We start from the raw sequence: 6,000 nt of genomic DNA, 5'->3' as shown, positions 1-6,000 counted from the left end.
ATTTTGTTGTGAAGGAATTGTTCATATAAAAAGAAAGTCATTGAGCAATAAAAAAAATGGTTGGTTCTAATGTTGTTACACATTCACCTCATTGAGTGCAGTTATATCTCGCTTTAAGTTTGTTTCCATCTTGATACTGTTGAATTTTGAAATTGATATTTAATATTAGACAATTAGACAATATAAACTTCAATCTTCAAATAGAATGGCATTGGACATGCATGCAATAACGCCAAAGCAGTAAGAAATCGAATTAAATCTACAAGAAAAAGTTTTATTATTTAGTTTTTAATCCGTGTTTTTGCCATCATTTATAACCGCACACCCTTGCACTTGACCTGATTGGTGATTTCCATACTTGCCATCACTGGATTTTCGCCTAAATTCCGCCCATTTCTGAAATCCCGCCCATTTCTGAAATCCCGCCCACTTGAGGCGTAAGTACCTCCCACTTTGAGGTAAGTTCCTCCCACTTGGAGGTAAATACCTTCCATTTGGAGATCTCCAGGCTGCTGCAATACATACTTGGTATTTTGCGGACAATATTCAAAAGTAATTGCAAACTGTATTTGCAATTGCATTTCTTATTAGTGGACGCATAAATTGTTACATATATCAAATGAAAATCGTGTATTGCCGTTTGTATTTTCATTTAGACTAACCTACAGTGTCTGCCAAATTTAAAGTGGAAACGCAAAATTTATTTGCAATTGCATTTTCGCGTTATGTTACGCGTCATGACCCTATTATATTGAAACAGCAATAGCAATTACCCTGTTTGCTATTTAATTTCCACATTATGGAGCCTGCCAGTATTCAAACAGAATGGCGAATCCTTTTGCATTCGTATTTCCCATGCCTTGCACAGAAACCTGCCAATCAGTGTTGGGGGTGGGAGTATAATTATGGGGCGTGTTTGTATTTGACAGTGACGTCACTCACACGTTTTGGACTGGCTCGCGGTCATCCGAGATTCAGAGTACATCCGAGAGTCTCTCTTCTATTTCTCAAACAATAAACACACAGAAAAGACAAAATGTGTATTGTCTTATTCTGGAGTGAAACGAGAACCAAGTGCAACTGAATATATATTTTTAAAAATTCTCCTGTAAAAATCCCTCTGAATCTAATCTCTCAGAAACGCAGATCAGCAGCGCTATAGAATAAGAAAGTCAGTAAAGGACCGTTTTGTTTTTATATTCAGGCCACACCCCCTACCCCCACACCCCCTACACGTTTATAGGATATCTAACTTATTGCAGTATTACGATACAATATGAATACATTATTAGCATATATTTTTTATTAATAGTTATTAATGACATACATTTTTAAATGTGATTACACATAAGCAATTATTATTATTATATAAACAGTTGTGCAACATAAAACCCAGGGTTAGTCTTAGCAACTACAGCAAAATGTAAAAAAGAAAAGAAAAAATGGAAAAAAAGCAAGTGTTTTTTATTGCCACATTTTTTCTGTAAACAAATAGAAATGAAAATCAACCAATGAACAAATGTTATGATTCACATTATATTATATTCCACTGTTCCTATCAGAGACACAATTTCGTAAATAATTCAAGTTCAATAACCTTTTAACTGTAGGAGTTACTCTTTTTCTTCTTCTTCTTCTTTTTTTTTTTTTTTTTTTTTACAGCATTTTGCAGTAGTTGCTAAGACTGGGTTTTAGATTGGGTTTTATGTGACACAATAATGTCCATATAATAATTGTTTATATTATTATAATATAATATTTTGTGGAAAAATTATTATCGTCAATCACAGACATTATTCCCTACGGGATTAGATTTCCCAGAGGATCACTGAGTGAGCCGAGAAACACGAGGTAATTCGCTCTGGAATTTTTTTTTTACAGAGGTTGTGTGAGGAAAAACACAGACTTGGCACATTCGGAAGGGATTAAAATCGCGAAGTACGTCTGTGAAACACGAATTCCTCTGAAACAACGTCCACCTGGAAAACTAGTCCCACCCGAATAGTGCTTAGAGACACCATTTCGCTCTCGTGCTTGCACCGTTAATGATTCATCTGTAGGGGGCGCTAATTTCACACTTTGTCTTAACGGCACACCTCCACATGGTTGACGGGAGTGTTTAGCCATAGCAGCTCCTTTCTGATTTCCCGGCTGCAGTCATTTATTGCTGAGGTCGGTCCTCACCAGACGTGCTTTTGTCTCCGGTTCGCGTGGACTCCCGTGTCCTCCTGTCCTCGTGCTGCCGGCTGTCTAGGCTCGTGCACAGGTGATATCTCAGTGCCTGTGTGTGGAGGACAGAAGACAGTAGGGGACAGCTTCGTGCGATCGAGGAACCGTGCAAATCGGTAAGGCACTGGTTTATTTGAATATCCTTTAAGCAGACTGCAGATGTGAGTGGACGAGGATGTGCGTGTTTTGAAGCTGCTTCTTGTCATGGTAGAGGCTCCTTTCTGTGTTTGGTTAACGTTTTAATTATAAGTATATTATAAGTCGTTTGCAGTATTGCTAGTCGTGTTTTTCACGAGCACCTTGGAATAGATTTGGTATAGATTGATATATGATTTGAAGAACGATTAGGATATTCTTGTAGCTGACCTTTTTAATTCTACCATGCAGATGGATTTTATGTAACATATAAATCCCCTGCAGGCCTTCTGCTTTGCAGTTGAGACATATACGTGCTTTGTGCCATTCTAATATGAGAAAAAGCAACCACATATATGGATTACTCCACCATCATAAATAATAAAATCCTGTCAAAATCCTGTTTTGACACGAAACAGATTGAATAAATATATGAATGAATAAAATATTAGGGCTGGTACTATATGTATGTATGTGTGTATATATATATATATATATATATATATATATATATATATATATATATATATATATATATATAAATTACATGGAGGCTATATGAGAAATTGTCACACTATGACACTATACAGTAACACTATACAGACTAACAGTAGTCTAAATGAAAACAAAAGTACTGAAAGTGTGTGTTTTCTATAACAGACTGAAGCACACCTATGAGCCCAAAAGGCATTGTCTGGAATTCAGTGGAAGTGATGTAATAAGATTAATCTCATTTGCACATTTCTTAAATCACCAGTAGTTTAGGTAATAGAAAGCTAATATCCCGTCTCAGATTGTTATTGTGTGCCTTTTATACACATTTTATGTTACAATTCAGTTATATTTGTATAGCGCTGTTAACAATGGACATTATCTCAATGCAGGTTTACAGAATATATAAATTCAGGGTATACATTTTAAATTTATCCCTAATGAGGTGACAGTAGCAAGAAAAAACTCCCTGAGACGATACAATAATCAAGCCATTAGATGATCAGAATGATGAAACATTATCAAAGGCAGCTGTTAATGTGAGTTGAGGAAATAACATGTGTAAGTGATTTATATGTTATCAGTAGGCATGATGATGTTAATTCACCCGTCATTCATTCATCTTCAGTAACCACTTTATATAGGTTCAGGGTTGCACTGAATTCAGATCCTGTCCTGGAAACTCTGGGCATGAAGCAGGAATAGACCCTGGATTGGATGCCAGTCCATCGCAGGGCACCATACACACACACTGACACATTTTTTTCCCTCTCTGTTCCACCTGAATGGTTTACTCATAAAGCATGTTGGGCTTTGTTATTAATTCTGTCTCCAGAGCTCATGATGAATAGAGATCCAGCTTGTTTTCTGTAGGTCCATTGAGTCATTTTTGAGTTGGACGGAAAGTCTAACGTCTAGAAGTCTCCAAACCGTCAAGCTGCATGGTATTTTTTTTCTACGAAGCAGTAGTGCACTTTCATTGCACCTTCTGTACTCAATGCCTTCCAACTACATGTAGTAAACAACTTCACAGAATGTCTGGTACAACCCATTTTGATCAATTTTCACTATATTACGATGTCTGTGTACAACAACAAGACAATAAAAAATATGACATGGAATTATATGTAGTCCTAGCACATTTAAAGTACACGCTACCTTGTTTTTTTGTTGTAGCTTATCTATACCAGTATAACATGATAGAAAGCAGATCTTGGATTTTTCTTTGCATGGTTTTCTATCATAATGGTATACCTTCATATCCTCCTTTCAGCAAATAGTTGTTCGATGAGAAATGTGACAAGAAAAAGTTTAAATTGTGTTCCTTGGCCTTTTATACATAGACCCATAGCTTTCCTACTTTTAAATGCCTGGGCAAGTAGTGTGAACTGACCTATATGTGAACTGACCTATACACTTGTCAGTAAATATGCATTCTATATGTGAATAGTAGTGGGTGCCAGCGTAAACAAATGGCCACCTTCATTGGTTGAAAGGACCAATTTGGGTTGTCTAAATACACCAAATCAAAGCAGATGTAACACATTTAGTGGCATTTAGAAACACAGACTAACCAATGGTCATGATGTTTGATTTGTAAAAATGGTCTCTTGTTGCTGCATATGCATTGATATACTGAACAGTTATCACCATATTAGACTAACCAAGTGAAGTCATATCTGGATCAGATTTCTTAAATGTGATGCCTCAGGGTGGCTCTGCTATAGAACCGAACAGTTGTTCACACTTATGGGTGCTAAACATATTAACTGCTTAGATTCTATCTGTTAAAGGCATAATTATGTCATGTTATACCAATATTGTACATATATAACGTTTCACTCGTGCTGTTATGTATCTTTGGGACCATGGCTGTAACTGGTGCTTAACTGTTAAATGTCATGGGAGGCTTTCTAGCTTGTATACAATGTTATATACCAGCTATCAGCAGACAGTTCCTGGATTATCCTCCTCCAACATAACAGATAATTAAATACTGTATGAAGTGAATCAGCAGCCAATCAAGATTAACTATAAGGAATTATAGTTATATATAGTTATATAGTTTTTTATTTTTATATATATATATATATATATATATATATATATATATATATATATATATATATATATATATATATATATATTATAGATCACCAGCTTATATTCTGCAATAGCATCTTGTTACTAGAATCTTTGAAGATTCTAGAAGACCAGGAGGCCAAAAATGTCTTTGCTGAGGACCTTCTCAACATGGTTATATTATGTCAGTTTAAATACGTCTTTTTATGGCACTGAATGCATTAGAGGTCATATTTACATACTGTGACTGTTCCAAGTAACACATGAGAAGATCTGTGACCTTTTTTTTTTTTTTTTTTTTTGCATGACCATAGTGATGTAGGTAACCACATTCATACACGTGACTCGTGTTATGTTGTTAAGCACTGGGTTTTACTTAAACCTGCAGGGCTCTCTGAAACCCTCTAATCTAATTTTGTCACATATGTTTCCCTTTACGAGATCTTTCCATGTTTAAGACATCTACACGCTGTAATAGTCAGAGATTCTGCGTGTAAATGTATCTTGGAACTTGTCCCCTACTTTGTGGCACTGCAATTTTTTTTTTCTTTTCATTTTGGCAGCCCAAGTTCATGTAAAGCATATGTTTACAATTTCAGCCTCATCAGAAACTAGGTGACATTTCTGAGAAAAAAAGGTTTTCCCCCATAAAAGGCTACCTGGTACAACCAGACCATTCTCAAGAAACATCCACAACTAAGTGATTGTAAGCAGAACTGTATAATCTATGTATTCTAATGTTCCAGTTACACCTGAGAAACATATTTCGTGCCCCAGTTGATGTGCTTTCAGTCACTTTCATAAAGTGCCGTACTTTCCCAAGACTATTCATTACACACTGAGTATTATGCGTGCTTTATATCACTACCTTGAGAGTGACTGAGAACATACTTATGAGGAAGTGGTTTAAACTCTAAAGCCTCACATCTGGAAACCCACACTTGTCATATTGGCCTGGAAAAACACCCAGACAATTATGTATTCACACCATGTCCATCAAATGAGTCAAAACATTGACCTCAGTCCTGTTGGGATCTGTAAACTGTAACATAAGTGAACTTT

General features: G+C 36.0%; 1 protein-coding gene across 1 annotated transcript in view; it reads left to right on the top strand.

Annotated features, from left to right (window-relative positions):
* Window positions 1-2,089: 2,089 nt before the first annotated feature.
* Window positions 2,090-6,000, top strand: part of cdc42se2 (CDC42 small effector 2) — a 29,049-nt gene continuing 25,138 nt past the window's right edge. Inside the window, exon 1 of the mRNA XM_047160783.2 lies at window positions 2,090-2,345. The gene's annotated coding sequence lies outside the window, so the exon portion shown is untranslated. The remainder of the gene's footprint in view (window positions 2,346-6,000) is intronic.

The sequence above is a fragment of the Ictalurus punctatus genome, chromosome 16 (genome assembly GCF_001660625.3).
Source record: "Ictalurus punctatus breed USDA103 chromosome 16, Coco_2.0, whole genome shotgun sequence".
NCBI classification, from domain to species: Eukaryota; Metazoa; Chordata; class Actinopteri; order Siluriformes; family Ictaluridae; genus Ictalurus; species Ictalurus punctatus.
The sequence above is the reverse complement of the archived record's forward strand: the minus strand, read 5'-3'. Positions and strand labels throughout refer to the sequence as shown.